The sequence below is a fragment of the Diceros bicornis genome, chromosome 4 (assembly GCF_020826845.1).
Source record: "Diceros bicornis minor isolate mBicDic1 chromosome 4, mDicBic1.mat.cur, whole genome shotgun sequence".
Taxonomy (NCBI): domain Eukaryota; kingdom Metazoa; phylum Chordata; class Mammalia; order Perissodactyla; family Rhinocerotidae; genus Diceros; species Diceros bicornis.
In genome coordinates this window covers 93,411,309-93,428,511 of record NC_080743.1, presented here as the reverse complement: position 1 = coordinate 93,428,511, position 17,203 = coordinate 93,411,309, and positions in this window count along the sequence as shown.

The following is a 17,203-nucleotide window of genomic DNA, read 5'->3' as shown; positions in this document are numbered from 1 at the left end:
GGGCTTGCCCTGGAAATCCTAGTGGACTGGCCTCTTCTGGGAGCGTTGGATGCCTGCAGGATGTTTTGGGCTGACATCAGCGAGTGTCCGCTTCCCCGTGTGTCAGTGTGAGGGCGTGGAGAAGTTGCAAGTCAGGGGCAACTCTAGCGGCTTGTTTGGTTACGAACTTTCACCAGGTGGCAGTAGAGTATCGTGAAGAGAAGTCACAAGGCTTCAAGCCCTCAGAGTAGTGGAAAGACAAGCAAGAGAGGGTGACTTGTTCAGGACAGTTGTTATTGTAATGATATCATAATGTTATCATAATTATAACAGTTGTTATCATTCTGAAAGCAACTCATTAGGGTTGGCAAGTTAAGCTCCAATATGAATTAAAAAATAGCATCTCCATATAAAAACTAGCAGAGACCAGTCAGCCAGATGAAAGGAGATTCTGTGTGAGAGAGAGTCTCCCAGAGCTCTGGGCGGCCTGGAGACACCAGCAGTGGGGTACCACGGAGGAGCCTCGCTGAATTGCTTACACGGAAGTTCAGCTGTGGATATGAAATGAGTGCCAGCTCTGTGTGTTGGCAGAGGAACCAGTGCCTGTTTGGTTTAAACTGGGGAAGTCCTGAATATATTCTCTTCCACAGTTTAGCCCAGTCTTGCCATTATGGCTTATCCGGGGTCAGCTTTGTCTCTAAAAGGTCAAAATTATAATGCAAGTACAAGACACCCCTCTAACCTCTATGGGACAAAATTTTAACTCTTAATTGAGATTAATTCTTCTGATTAGCTCATGCCATTGTGAAAAGAGTGAATTGTCCCAAGGAGGGAATGGGAAACAAAATAGTTTTAAACCAAAGGTGGGGAAAAGGTGAGAGTCTACACTACAGGATGGGGATTTAAGCAAAGCAGCCGCTGACAGCCAGGAGCTGGCCTGGCTCTATCAGAGAGGCCTTGGTGTTGCTGGAGTTGGCCCCACACTCATGGCCAGGCCCTGGTGTTCTCCTGTGGAACAGAAACAATTTCACAGAACACAGACATCTGATCAGGCCACTCTGTGACCACCATGGAGCAAGGCAAAAACAATACTACTTCATAGTCATGTCTGAACACAGGCAAAAACGAGAACATTCTTCAAAAGTGGCCACAAAAATGACCAACCATGCCGCTATTCTAGTTTGTGTGAGTGACTGCTGCTTCTTTATCAATGAAAGCTTTAGCCTTCTTCCATTCTTCATACCTTCTAGGTAAGAATTATTAGGATGCCCAATCATGGTCTCCCGACAACATCCCATCCAGAGCGAGGCCCCGCTTCCTATATTCTCCCCCAAACCACCAAACACAAAGTTTGGCGAAAGGGCACTAGATGCTTAGAAAGAGGATAGAAACCAGGACAAGAACGTGCCAAAGGAACGGGAAAGAAGAATGAGGCCCAAACCTCACTGCTTCCCAGTGGGGCCTTGGGAAGGCCCTTGTTTCAATGTGTTCAGTAACCAGAAGCCAAGGACTCTGACTGCATTTGCCGCTGGCGTTTGTCCTCTGCTCCAAGTCTCTGCTTAGCAAAGGTGCCCTCGGGTCCTCCAGAGGGCTGGCTGTCTGGAACAGGGGATGAGTTTGTTCAGCCCACTGCCTCTTCTCCTTCCTAAGCAGCTGACTTCTTCTGATGTGGTTTTGTGGTTATACACTAGGCAGCACTGCTCATGTGGACATGGTGTACTTTCAGTTTCTCAAAGTGAGTCATGTTGACTTTCCTTTGGGGAGTAAGAGTGACCCTTGCTCAAAAAGACTATATGACTAGAAAGAAGAAACACCAGAGGCCACCAGTGCCAGAGTGCTTACCAGTGTAGGTAGTCACTAGTTTTGGGGAGTGGTATGTGTCATCTCTTTAAGCAAAGTAAACTAGGAAAAGGCATTTGATTTTGAATCTTTGAATATTTGCCAAGGTTTGAAGCCTTTTTTTTATTCTCACTCATCATTTGGATTGATGATGATGGCTAAAGAGCTCAGGATCTACAGATGGACTGAAATAAATTTACATTTGGTCAGCTGGTACATGATGGGGAAGTTTCCAAGAGAATTAGTTGCTATTATTAAGTCTTTAATTCTTGTGTCTACTAATGAGCTGATGATATGAGACCACTCATCCAGGCCCTAAGAAATCTTGGCAGGCCTGTTGAGAATTAAAAATGAGCCTGTAAACACTCAGCCAATAGACAGAAGAAAGGCTTTCTTCTAGTCAAACTCTGCTTTGTGGTCCCATTTGGGTAATTTTTCATGAAAATATGTAGAGCTAGGATAGAAGATACATAGCACTCATGTCACCACTTCTGTGCCCTTGACAAGCATTGCTAATTAATTGTGGCATTCTTTCACGCTGAGCCAGAATGTACCCTCCACGCTTCTCATCAACGTGCTCCAGGCAGCCACTACCGCCAGATCCCAGTGGGCATGTGAGATGAAGCCTGTTGCCATGTCTGTTCTAGAATCTCAATTTAATTTGCTCTTGGGTATCTAAGTCATAGGAGTGCCACATTGAGGATATTGCATTTCTTTCCTCAATAAGTAAATTCTTCTGGGTTGAAGAAAGAGCAAATAGAATTATTCTTGAATTCTACATCTCTGATCCAGCAATCATTATCTATTGTCTTGCTAAGTCATTTGGGTGATAGTAAGAAAATGATAAGAAAAGCCCAACAGCGGAGAAAGATACGTTAAATCATTAGTGAGATGTTCAAGACAGTTTATATCTTATAAGTATATAAAAATTGCTGCCACTTCACTGGCCTGAATCTTCAAGGCAATTCCATTTTCAATTCTTTTGAGGTACTAGGCCTGTCTGTCACTTGGCAGTTACTATAAGGGAGATGGTATTGTCTATTATGGCAGATAAGATTCAGTAAGGAGACATTAAATTGGCAATATTTTAGATTTAACACGTGATAGCTATTTATGCTTTTTCTGTAAAATATACTTATTAAAATCATAGTATACAAATACTGATTAAATACTGTACTAGCTGAAAGTCGTGGTTGTGCTTGATAGATATGAACTCTAGATTACATAAGCAGGAAAGGGACTTGTTGGAAGCATCTAGAATAGCTCAGAGAAGCAACTAGAAGGTTAGAAACCAGACTTCCATCAAAAGACAGTCACCATAATTATGCCAGGCTGCTCCAGGAGCTATTTGCTTGTCTGACTTCTCTTCAGACCAGGAGTTCTTAATCTTCTATGACATAAACCCCTCTGGCCATCAGGTGAAGCCTATGAACCTCTTCTTAGAGTGCTTTAAGATTTATAAAACAAAGGACATAGGATTATAAAGGAAATCAATTACATTGCAATATAGTAATCAAAATATTAAAAAATCCCAAATATGTGTTATAGTAATATATGTGTGTTTTTATTAATGCATTAAATAAAATTAACTGGTGGCTCAAATTACTAATGTAACTTTAGGAGTGATGAGCATAAATGGATCATGGGTATCCACTAGCTCAGTAGCTTACAATATCTGCAGTGACTATAGAGAATATGAAAATATGTGTGATTTCAGTTGGTGACAAGGTCACAATTACTGCTAATACTATTGAAGTTAGTTTATTGTCTACATTCATAATTGAAGGAAATGCTAAATTTTAGTTAGTGAAAATAATAGTGTATATTTTTTCAGTTCAATTTCATGGCTTCCCTTTAATAGACTCAGGTTAAGAACTCTTGTTTTAGATTGTGAAGTCCTTGCAGGGGGGATTGGTATCTCATTCAGCTTCGAGTACATTACCTCCGCCAATGTAAGCTCTGTATGTGTTCCTCTAGGTGGTTAGGTTCTTTTACTGTTGTAATATTCCTTTTTCCAAGCACTCATGGAAATATCTGAAAATGGAGCAACAGATCCCAAATATTGTACAGATCACTGTTCAAGACTGATAATTAAGTTACTTTTATATGGAAAAATCTGCTCAGCTCCTTCTGAAATCATTACACTCTATTCCTTTACCCAGTCACACCAGCCAGACTCTCCGGAGCAATCTCTTTTGTGGTTCCACAGCAGGACCTGGCCAGGCTCCTGGATTGCAAGGATAGTAATCCTCTAATCTTGTCCTCTGGAAGGACACAGGTTCTGCGGTCGAGATTATCCATCTAACCCTCTCTGAGGAAAGGAAATTTTTTTTTCTTTTTTTTTTAAATTTTTTGTTTATTGCCGTAACATTGGTTTATGACATTGTAAAAATTTCAGGTGTACATCATTGTACTTCTATTTCTGCATAGATTACATCATGTTCACCACCAGAATACTAATTACAACCATCACCACACACATGTACCGAATTATCCCTTTCACCCTCCTCCCTCCCTCCTTCCCCTCTGGTAACCACCAATCCAATCTCTGTCCCTATGTGTTTGTTTATTGTTGTTATTATCTACTACTTAATGAAGGAAATCATACGGTGAGGAAAGGAAATTAACTCCTTTCCAGGCAGTCACAATTGTTTTCTCTGTCATTGTATTTCTGTCATTTTCCCTGATTAATTGGAGGGTTTCTTTCTGTCCCCCATTGTCCATCTTCAGCTCTTCAGCCTTCCAGCTGAATATTGTTTCCTGTTTTACAATTCTGTTCAATTTGAGTTGAGCAACTTGTACTTGGTAAGTGTTCAATGAAAGTTAGTTATGGCAACACTATTGAAAGGTTTTTTGATGAATTGTAGTGTTGATTGTCCTGTTAATAACCCAGATATCTGTTGGTTACTTGTGTCCTTCTATCTGCAGCTGTGATGCTTTTGCTACCATGCCCTGTTTTATACTTTAGTGACCTCATCTAATAGGAGAAAATGAGAACTGGAAATGACTTGTAGACTGAGCATTTCTTTTCTGTTTACCTCCTTCCTGCCATATTTATCTCATTGTGGAATATGGAAAGAAAAACAATGTCAAATATAAAAATGTGTCATAGAGAAAAACTCCCTAAAATATCTGGCTGATAAAAACAGTAACAACAATGAAAAGCTCTCACAGTGACCTGAGCTTTGAAAAGCTGTTGGGTATTGCTGAGTACTTTTCATCTCATTGATCAAAACATCTCCCTGAAAGAGTGAGTAAGTTACCTCAAACTCAGAAAACTAAGGCAGAACACTCATTCTCTCCCACTCCACTCCATTTATTCCACAAACATTTTTTTTGATTCTCTATGTACCGAGAACTGTTGTTAGAGAACTCTCAGGAGATTAAACTCTCAGGAGAATTGGATCACATAACTGTTTGGATTACAACAACCCTGAGATCTATCAGATTATCATCCCTCTTGAAGAGATAAGGAAACGGAGGCACAGAAAGCTGAAATGACTTGGTTCACGTTATCCATCTATTTTTTGTCGACAACAGAACTACAAGTATACGTTTCTAAACTTCTATTCAGTTGTCTTTCAGAAGGACAGGCACAAGTCCACATTCATAGTAAAGTAACTTTCGAAGCTCACTCCTCTATGGTCTTCTTTTCAAAACATTTTTTTTCAGTTCTGCAAAAACCAGCTGTTTATTCACTGTGACTTCATTTTTCCCGGGAAGAGCACTAGCTTGCATTTATGACTTGGAGAGCTGATCCCAGCTTTGCCATCAGTCATTCGAGAGCAGTTGGTGGATATTTTTTTTTCCTCAAGTGAAAACATAATCCACTGAAGCATAGTTGTCTCTTTCAAGGCATTCCTGTGTAACTTTGGTAAGTATTTACTAAAACGGTGCTATATGTAGAGTCTTATACTTCTGTTCATCTGGAGGACTGGAATGCATATCTTGGGCCATTCCTAAGGGCTTAAAAGGCTGGAAAGACAGCCTGGTCTTTTACATGGGGAGGGAGCTACAGAATTCCCGGACATGGTGATCTGAGGCATTTCCAAGACATAAATTACTTCTAAGATATGGCCTCATAGGAAGAAAAGTTGACTTACTCTTTCTCTTATATTGTGTGAAAGTGTATTTTGGTTCATTCCAGTAACTATTTATGGGAGCACAAGAGGAAATGAATTCTTGTTATCTAGAAATCATTCTTTCAATATAAGATGAAGTAATTTCCTTTTTCTTCATTTTTCCCTTCCTCCCTTCCTTTTTCCCTGCTTCTCTCTCATTATTTTATTTTTCCCAAGAAATGTTTACTGAGTTTAGAACCAATCAAGGACTGGAGATGTCATATGACTGAAACATGGCTTTTGCCTCAAGGAGATAGACATGTTATAAATGTCAATGTAATGTGTTTTTCTGTAATGAAGTTATCCATAAAATTCAGTGGCTGCACAAAGTATGAGTGTGTAGCCATTGGGGGTAGTTAGGATAGGCTTTACACTGTAGGTGAAACCTGAACAGAATCTTAGAGAATGAGTAAAAGTCTGACAGGCGGATTATTTATAGTTATAGATTAAAAACTCAACATACACCAAGAAATAAATGCTAGAATTCACATAGACTAAACTGTTTTTCTGATTACCTTTACTGGACTTGGAGGAAAAGAAAACTTAGACTGGGAACTAGAAAATGATAGAGAAGCCCAACTCCAATTCTAAAACATGGCCTTTAAGAAATTGACCAGAGACTGAGACACCAACGGCTCTACCAGAGCATTTCCTGCTCCTAGGTGGTCTGAGGGTTCTGGTGGGAGGTCTTCAGAGCTAGTGCCTAGCAGATTCTCTCCACTAAATATCACTGTTCTAGTGCTCTGGGGGGCCCCAACAACTCAAAACTGAAATTGTTAGTTAAACCACAGCTGTGACTACTCAGCCCCCCAAGTCTCCAGTCATACTTGTCAATCGCCCCTACTCCCACACAGAACCTGCCCTTTTTTGCTGGGTGATGCCAGTAAACTCACCTCTGACTAGGATCAGACCATATGGGAGGCTTAAAGCCCTATGAGATTTTCAGAATCTTTAATAGGGTGTCAAAACACCTATGGGGGACGGCCCCTATAGACGTTGTGCCAATTGACCTCTACCCACCCTTATTCCTCACATAGTTGGTGGCTTTCTTCCAAAGTTCCCTTGCAGTAGACGCTTATGAATAAATATACAACTTAAAAGAATTATCAATTAACTCATTTTTGGAGACATATCACTTTTAGGAGAAAAAGCCAAATGACAAAATCAAACTTCCAGGGGATCAATTCGGATTCAGTTCAATTTCCTAAACCTTCTATTCCTACATCTATGCTCAATAGATATCATTATGAATGTTCAGACTGATGACCTGAAAAAAATCAATTGCTGATTGTTTTGTACTTTTTTTGTTTTTTAAGTAGGCTTTTGTTTTTTCTGCTCAGAAAAGATTCGCCCTGAGCTAACATCTGTTGCCAATCTTCCTCTCTTTTTTCTTTTCCTTCCCAAAGCCCCAGTACATAGCTGTATATTCTAGTTGTTTGTAGGTCCTTCTAGTTCTTCTGTGTGAGCCACTGCCACAGCATGGCTACTGACAGATGAGTGGTACGGCGAAGCAGAGTGCACCCTACTTTAACCACTAGGCCAACAGGGCTGGCTCAATTGTTTTGCACTTCTGAATGCCAGAAATATTAGAGCAATAAAAATTAAAACAAAAAGGAGGTTACCATAGGTTAGCCATAGAATTGACTTGGAAATTCTCTTCTATGTGTGCTTGGGTTAATTAATTTCTTAATGCAAAACTTCATGTATTCTCATATATTTTCTTTAAAAAGGAAGTTTTAGAAGCAGTGTTTTACAGATCCAAACATAAAATTTTTTCACTTAAAAAATGCACAGGAATGATAGTTTAATTTATTGCTTCATACTCATTGAGTAACTTTTGTTTCTTTGTACCTAATTACTTAATACCTTATTATTTCAGAACAAACACAAAGAAATCAGCCACAAAAATAAATGCTCTGGTTCAGTTATCTATCTGTATTTAACCAGTGGTTTTCAAAAGGGCTGGAAACCAAAAATCACTTGCAGAGCTTTAAAAATTACACTCCTTTCTCCACCCCCTCTCATTTTTATTCACTGGATCTGGGATGAAGTCTGGACATATTTATTTTGGAGATGCTTTCAAAGTGATTTTAATGCTTTTCCATTTTGAGAACTACCAGCTTATATTATTCTCTTTTTAGCCCTTGCATTCTCTATTTTACCTTGTTCCAATTTGCTGCTTAGTATTTGTTGAGTAACTTTTCTTTCCTTGTATCCGATTACTTCACACCTCCTTATTTCAAAATGAACACAAAGAATTCAGAGGCAATGCCTGGCAGGACCTAGACTTCTAGTAGATCCCAGCCAGCTGGCTAGAACACAGTCATACGCCACACAACGATGTTTCAGTCAACCATAGACCTCATATACAATGGTGGTCCCATAAGATTAGTACCAGAGAGCCTAGATGTGTAGTAGGCTATGCCATTTACGTTTGTCTAAGTACACTCTGTGATGTTTGCACAATGACAAAGTCACTTAACTATGCATTTCTCAGAACGTATCCCTGTTGTTTAGCGACACATGACTGTTCAGTGTAGAGTTCCCTAGAGGAGGCAGAGGCCTGAAATAAGGAGGGGGAAATGGAGAAAACTTGGGCACTCAGAGGCCTGAGCAGGAGACAGATAGGCTGGCTATCCCATGGGAACGCAGGAGCTGAGTTGAAGGCATTGTTGAAAGGCTGAGAAGGGCCAGTTGTTATCTGGCTTCTCCTGTTCACAGGGACAATGCAGAGCATTATGATTCTTAGGGTGGAGCTCTTGATATTCTGCCTAGTTGGCCTCTTGGTTCCAGAGAGGAATTGATGATCTCACTGGGACCTGCTAGAGTGGATTAGAACTATGAGAGGGATTGACAGTCCCAATTCAAATGGTCTCACATTTGAATTGAAAGCTCACTGAGAAGTTTAACTCTCAGCGGAATGTTGAATTGTAATCTCTGCATCTTTGTCACTTACTTCATACAACTGAGAGCCACTATGAACCAGGAAGTGAACACCTATCCTTAGTGGAAAAGTGTCCAAAGAAGTCAATTGGGGAACGAGAGGACTCTTGAACACAAATACTTCACTCCTATCCCAGCTTTTTCACTACTAACCTAAACTTCCAACTTGAATGTGCTGTAAACCAAGGATTTGAAATCCGGTGTCATCTCAGTTTTTTGCTTTCCAGCCTGGGAGGAATTTCTCCAATGTCCCAGCACCCTCTGAGTTTCACTCCTCACTTGGGCTGTAGCTTTCCAGGAGTTCTAGTGCTTCCTCTTCTTTCTTCCCCGTTTTTACAAACACAGTGACACAATGACTGTCCCTTGCCTTTCATGAAACCACATAAAGTCATAACAAGCAAACGATAATACTCCAGTGTGGCCATTAGAGTTATTCTCTTTCTGTGTGTCTTGGGAGAGGGTGTAGTGGAATTTGTGTCAAGCCTACTACATTTCTAATTGGAGCTGTGTAATCACTAGCCATTTTCTCATTTTTCTTTTGTTCTTGGTAGTACAGTTCCTGAACCTTAGTAAGAAATTTGATGGATAAGGAGAATGAAATGAGATGAGGATTAAAAAAAAAGGGATTTCTCATTTAAACAAGAACAAAATGAATTCTCTTCAGAGAGGAACACCACTTTATGCTCATGATTGTGAAACAGAATGTGATTTCTTTTTAAAAACAACTTGAAGCATTGAAATTAAGTGTTCACTAAGTTGGAGTTAGAAGTTGTTTTTGGTAGATTCACTGTATATGAAAAAGAAGATATATTCATCATGAGCGGCATTTTCAAAAGACAAATAGCTTTAAGATTTGATTCAAATGTAAAACACAGCCTCAAAGGACAAAGGAAAATTAAAATTTGCCAAAGCTTACCAAAAAGTCCATCACGTACACATGTTTATAGGCTCAGTTTTCACATCATTAGTATTAAGCCTAGTAGACACATGTTTTGGTATCGCCTTTTTTTTAATTTTCTTTTTTTAATTAATAGACTTTATTTTTAGGACAGTTACAGGTTTACAGAAAAATTGAGCAGAAAGTACATAGAGTTCTCATTTTCTGCCCGCCCACCATGACCACTACATACACACACATACACAGTTTCCCCTGTTGTTAACATCTTGAGTGGAAACATACTCAGTTTCCCCTGTTATTAACATCTGTGGTGTATTTGCTACAATCGATGAACCAATATTGATACATTATTATTAACTAAAGTTCATAGTTCATGTTAGGATTTGCTTGTTTTGTTGTAGAGTTCTATGGCTTTTGACATGTGCATTATGTCCTATCTGCACCATAACAACATCATACAGAATAGTTTCACCGTCCTAAAAGTCCCACCTATTCATCCCTCGTTGCTTCTCCCCGAATCCTTGGTAACTGCTAGTGTTTTTACTATCTCTATAGTTTTGCATTTTTTTTTTCAGAATGTCGTATAATTGGAATGATATAGTGCATAGCTTTTTCAGAATGGTTTATTTCACTTAGCAATATGCGTTTAATGTCTTTTCATGGCTTGGTAGCTCAGTTCTTATCATTGCTAATACATGAATAATGATATTCCATTTTGTGAATGTACCACAGTTTATTTATCCATTCACATATTGACGAACAGGTTGGTTGCTTCTAATTTTTGACAATTATGAATAAAACTGCTATACATATTTATTTGCAGGTTTTTGTGTGGACGTAAGTTTTCAATTCATTTGGGTAAATACGAAGGAGCACAATTGCTGGATCATATGGTAAGACTGTTTAGCTTTGTAGCAAACTGCCAAGCTGTCTTCCAAAGTGGCTGTACCATTCTGCATGCCTACCAGCAATGAATGAGAGTTCTTGTTCCACATCCTCATAAGTATTTGATGATGTCAGTGTTTTGGATTTTTGCCATTCTAATTGGTATGTAGTGGTGTCTCATTGATGTTTTAATTTGCAATTTTCTAATGACGTAGGCTATTGAGCATATTTCCATGTGCTTATTTGCCATCTGTATATCTTCTTTAGCAAAGTGTCTGTTCAGAGCTTTTGCCTATTTTTAAGTGGAGTTGTTTGTTTTCTTGTTGAGTTTTAACAGTTTTCTATAACTTGTGGATACAATTCCTTTACCAGATATTTGTTTTGCAAATATTTTCTTCCCATCTGTGGCTTGTATTTTCATTCTTTTAAAGATTGTCTTTTAAAACAGTGGTGTGTTACACAAAGAGGCAGTTTTCTTGGTTTCCTGGAAGTGCTCAGTTACAATGTTATGAAAGAGGAAGACAGGGAAATTTCATTTTAGTAAGAAAAGTTAAGTTCTCTTAACGAGAACTTAAAGAGAATTATCCCAGGGACCAGGAGGAACATTATCTTAATTATCAAATTTTGTGGAATAAAGTGAACATCATGGGGACGTTGGTGCCTGTTAAGAATTAGCCCCATACTAGTGGGGCATGTATGTTCTTACACAGATCTAGTCCTCGTGATTTTTCATCCTGAAACTTCTACCTTGCACTTCACTCCATTCTTTTCATATCCTTCTCTCTTGACATATTGAGCTCTCACCATTTACATCTCTGTCTAAACCCCTGGGTTTAATGCCCGGTGTGCAGCAGTGAATCATGAGCTTGGACTTTCTTATCAGATAGGTTGAGCCTCAGCCCTCAGCTGCATAACTTACAAGCTGTGTGACTTGGGGGAAGTTGTTAACTTATTGCAGCCTGTTTGCTTGTGTGCCTACCTCACAGATTTGTTGAGAAGATCGAATATTATGTGTAAGACATTCAGCATGGTGCCTGGCACTGGTGCTCAGCAAATGTCTGATTTCTTCCCATTCTTTTTATTTTTCCTGTACGTTTTCCCTACGTTTACAGTCTATGACCTTTATTGACTACCAGTTTTCCTTGTTTGAGGGAAAATATTTCTCCAGATAGCATTGTGAGCAATAACTCCCTTCCTTCCTCCCACTGGATTCCTCTCTTTTAAGTGTCTTGTGGTCAACCCCCATGTGGTCTGTTCTGGTCTCATGGTAAAGCCCCCACACAGACGGTTCCTTGAGGTTATTTCTTGGACCTGCAGCTTCCCTTTCTCCTTTAGCTATTGCTAATTCTAGCTTTTCTACCCTTTTGAGAGGCACTGAAATCGGTTATATTAATATGTATTTAGTGATGAACTACTATGTCCTTAGCATATGTCCTTGTGACATATTTGGGGGGCTCACACACAGTAAAAATAAGAATTCTCTCTTCAAATTCATTATCTAGCTGGGCAGACAAGATATGTACACAAAACAGACCCCAGCGTTAGACAGGGTGTGTCTAAAGGTTAGGTATACTCAGAATGTGAGCTGGTGGTTTCATAGGATTCACTTAAATGTCACTCAAGTGGTCACTGCCTGGGTTGTGGTCCCAGGCTCTGACTAAGAGGGACACCTCCTGCTAAAGGAGTTAAGAGAAATGAGCACAGGGTTAATGGTGGTGGACAACGAAGAGAGTGAATGGAGTTGGTGGTTGGGGTTCATTGGAAGATTATAGAAAGAAGCTGCTCTGGGGAGTTGGGGAGAACCTGACCATGAGACACAGCCTCCTAGAACAGGAGAACTTCCATTTTCTCCTCCCTCCTACTTTCTTCTTGTTGACTTACTGTTTGTTTTATGGCCACGGACATATGTCTAGTGAGAACTGTGATTTGCAGGACTTTTCTTATGAAATAAAATTATTCAATTAAATGTCAGGTTTTGCCATTGTTGTTAATTCAACATTTATCTTTTTGAAATCCTGCAAAGAGGATTTAAGAAAGTTTCCAAGCTTAAAAAATGAGAAAAAAAATTAGATGAATGAGACAAATGAGGCATTGGGAGAATAATAGTGGGAACATTAGACGGAGCCAGAAGTAAAGTTAGAACACAGAATTCAAGCTACAGAGTTCACTACATTTGTTGGAGAGGGGTCTGTCTAGGAACTCGTAAGAGAAGCGAACGTGATTGTTTACAAAATTTCTGGGATTCTTTATTAGCAATCAATCTGTGGTGGAAGAGAAAAGTAACCATTCCTGATACTAAGACCATGGAAAGCTTATTCCTCAGGGTCTTCATAGATCGAAGATTCAGAATTTAAAAACTTGACTTCGACTTTTGTAAGAACCTTATTGCAAGAAGGAAGGAGGAGAATGTTTACTAACCAGAAACTATTGTGCTCAATTTCCTTACGTCAAAATTACAGGGCTTCTTTTCCACTTGAATATATCCAAGACCCCCTCCAAGGTTTCTTTGTGATCGTCAGGGGAGGAGGAGGCCTCACAACATTCAGAAAGGGAAGATGAGACATCTTGTCAATCTCAAAAATCATCACCTCTCCTCCCTCACCTTCTGTTTTGGGCTAAATTGTTTCCTCCTCAAAATTTGTATGTTGAAGTCCTAATGCCTAGCACCTCAGAATGTGACTATATTTGGAGATAGGGCCTTTAAAGAGGTGATTAAGTTAAAATGAGGTCATTAGGGTGCCCTTAATCTAATAGTGTCCTAATAAGAGGAGATTAGGACACACAGAGGACACCCATCACATGCATACACAGAGAGAAAGCATATGAGGACACAGCAAGAAGGCAGCCATCTGCAAGGCAAAGAGAGAGGCCTGAGAAGAAACCAAACCTGCAAAACCTTAATCTTGGACTTCTAGCTTCCAGAACTCTGAAAAAACAAATTTCTGTTGTGTAAGCCACCCAGATGGTAGTACTTTGTTATGGCAGCCCTAGCAAACAAATTCCACTCCCAGTTGGTCTTATATGCCACTGCAAGATTCTCCTTGCTTAAGTTTACTTTGATCATGTCAATATTCTCTTAAAAAACCTGAAGGTTTAAACTTTTTATTCTGGTACTTACAACCTTCAAAAATCTGTCCCCAATCTAGCTTTCCCCACTTACCCACACTACACAAACCTCCTCTAGCAAAATTGCTCAATACATCACCTTCAGGTGTGCTTTGTACTTTATATATTTGTCTTTGCTCATTCTACCCAGAATATTGCAATTTCCATCCTTTGAGATCTTATACATCTTTCAGTCTTCATCTCAAATACCCAGTCATCTACAAAGCCTTTGGTTATCTTAACTAGCATTTCTTCCTCTTCTGAATTCCTATAATGTTCTGTCGTTATTTATTCACAAGTCTTATTCCTCTTGTTTGAGAGTAAGATCCTAGAATGCACAAATCATATTTTTAGACCTATGCATAAAGTTCCTAGCATAACACCTTCCAAAGAGAAGGTGCTTCGATCATTCATTCATTGCTATTAGCCACACAAGGTGTTAATTTGTAGAGGATACAACAGAAAACAGAACAAATGTGGTCTCTGCCCCATGGAGCTTACATTTCATTGGAGGTACAGATAAATAAGTAATCAAGTAGTTACAGGTTGTCATTAGTGCCTCAGTACAGAATTTTGTCAGACCTATTTCAGATTGCATGCTTAAAGAGGGCCTGCAGAGGAGGTGCCATTGAGGCTAAGACATGTAAAATAAGAAGAAACCAGCCCCATGAAGAGGGATAAGCAAGTGGTAGGCTCCTGGGGCAGGGATGAGTTCCATGTGCTCCAACTAGTGTACTTAGAGCACAGTGAGCAAGAGGGAGGGAGCAGGAAGGTGAGCTCAAGGAGGAAGGTGAGGATCAGGTCCTGAAGGGCCTTGGGAAGGGGTTTGGGTTTTATTGGGAATCCTCTAAAGAATTTTAAACAGAGAGGTGTCATGTTTTTAAAATCTTTCTGCTGTGGAGAGAATGAATCGTAAGAGTGAAAGCATGGAGATGCGTTAGGAGGCTATTGTGATAATCCAATTCAGAAGCAGCAGGTCATAAATGAGAGTGGTAGCAGTGAAGAAAGAAGGAAGTGGATGGAATGTGATAATTTGGAGGCGGAACTTACAGTTGGATAGGAAGTGGGGAAAGAGAAGAAGAAAGATTAGCCCCAGATTTCTGTTTCCAGTAACAATGTTTTTTCTTTTCTAACAGCAAAGTAGTACCTGATCATTAAAAACGATCCTGTACAACACACATGCACACACACGCACTCACACACACATTGACGTGTATATGTGTGTGTTAAATATACATTCAACTGTTAAAGAGATTATCTCTGACAAGTAGAATTTAGCAAAGTTGAGAGTTTTTCTTTTTTTGCAGTGTGTGTGTGTGTGTGTGTGTGTGTGTAGTAAAAAGAAAAAGAATGTTATTTGAAACAAAAACCAACTGTAGCCATTTCTACCTTCCCTCGGCATAGCATAAATCCATCTTAAGTAAACAGTGTTTTGCTAAGAGAAATCACCTTGGTGGGTCCTTTTGGTGAATGTCCTGGGCAGAGAGCGGAAAACAAAGGAGAGGTGAATTACCCTGTATAACAAAAAGAGATGACTGCATATACATGGGTTGCCTGGGAGAGAGGCTTAGAAAATGAAAGATGGGGGGACATCTGTGGAGGGGCATCCAATAGGGGGCCTGAGGAAATCCTTGGCATGCAGGACATCATCTGTGGTGGAGGTGGTCAAGTAACTTTAGGATAGCGATGACTAATATTTCTATAAATTTCTCAGCTTTGCTGTACACCTTTCTAAATTTTCATTAAACTTCTGTTACACACAGCAGCTTTAAGCTAGTGGTGCTTTAGGAAATAAAAAGAAGATGGGTATTGTGGGCAAGGCAGTGTTGGAAGAGGAGAGCAGGCCCGAGGGTTGAAAGTCAGGTAGTCATGGAGAAAAAGGCCGAAGAATGGACTAATGGTGGGGAAATAGACATCGTTCCCTTTTGCTGTCCTATGGGTGAGGAATTTCCTCGGTTTGGCACTTGGATACTTTGTGCCATTTTATTTGAGTAGTTAAAAAACTTTTATTCCAAAAGGCTGGAGTGCTGAGGGATATACAGGCAGCAGAATCTGATTGTGTGTGTGTGCAATATATGAAATGCGTTCAGCTGTAGATATAGTTACCTACAGCTGAGATATGCTGGAGATGCATGAGAAGGCTATATCTGTATCTATGTATATATCTATAGCTGACACGTTTCTGGAACATTCCTCATTAGGTTTCTAGAGATAGAGTAAAATTCTTATGAGAAATTTCTGGGCTGTGAGTCATAGTTCTTTCATTATGTAAAGTGCATCAGCATCCCTGGCAGGGTATGGCAATGCCGGGACGGGACATATCAGAAATTTCAGGGTCTTGTATGCCCCATAAATAAGAGTTGGCAAAATTGTTGTTTGACTTTTAAATTTAGCTTTTTCAATTATAACAACTTCTACATTTAATTATTCTGTATTTGAAAGGTCACTAGAAACCAAGAGTTTAAAAAAATAGTGTTGAAACTGGAAAAAAAAGTTTAATCAATTTCCATTCAAACTAAGATCCCTTCTTGCATTTTTTTCCCTTTGGGGAGGTTATGGGGTAGAAAGAGGTTGTGGGGAACAAGGCGTTATTGTTTTTGTGAAACTCTTTGCTTTTGACTCTGACCTTTATCTTATAGTAGAAGGTAGTGTATTCTCTATTAAATGGAAGAAACCTGTGGTGAGGGAGTAGAGAAACTGTAATTGGGGAAGCTGAGACATGGCCTACCAGAGACCCCATGTTGTCTAGGGAGAATCACTTAGCATTGTGTAAACTCTAAGCAGGACAATAGGATGACTTGCAGTTGAATTCCAAAGATCAATAGCTTTGGAATTTTGTAAGCTTGAGAAATCTATTTGTCTTACCACCTTTGATCAATACCACCCTCTCTCCTCCTAGCTATGTCCATAACTCCTCTTGCTTTCCATTTGGTTTAGGAAAATATTGACGTATTCAGAAGCCTTCCAAAAAACAAAACAAACAAAAAATCCCCAAAACTTCAGGGTTACTCAAGTCCATCCACAGCCGCATCCTTCTAAACATGCCTATTTCCATAAGACCTACATCTTAAGAAGGTATGAGGAATAAAGGAAGAGAGGTGAAAGATTTTAGATTTTCACCCTTTAGTATTCCCCAGGTTTATAATATGCATACATTATAAAAGAAGCTTCTCTTCTTGATTCTGTAGTTGACCTTGGGAAATTTTGGAAGAACCTAGGTGTTTTTTGTAATAAAGTACCCAGGGGTATTGCGAGGATTAATCTACTTTAAAGCTTCTCTGTAATATTAACTTAATATGCCACCGTTGCTTTCAACCTGTATAGTTTATTGCTCAAGGTTATGTACTTGCATGCTGATACAAGGTGATTACTTCAGCTAATTTTTTGGTTTTCATGAGGATTCTTATTTTGTTTGCAGTTAGATTTGTCACTC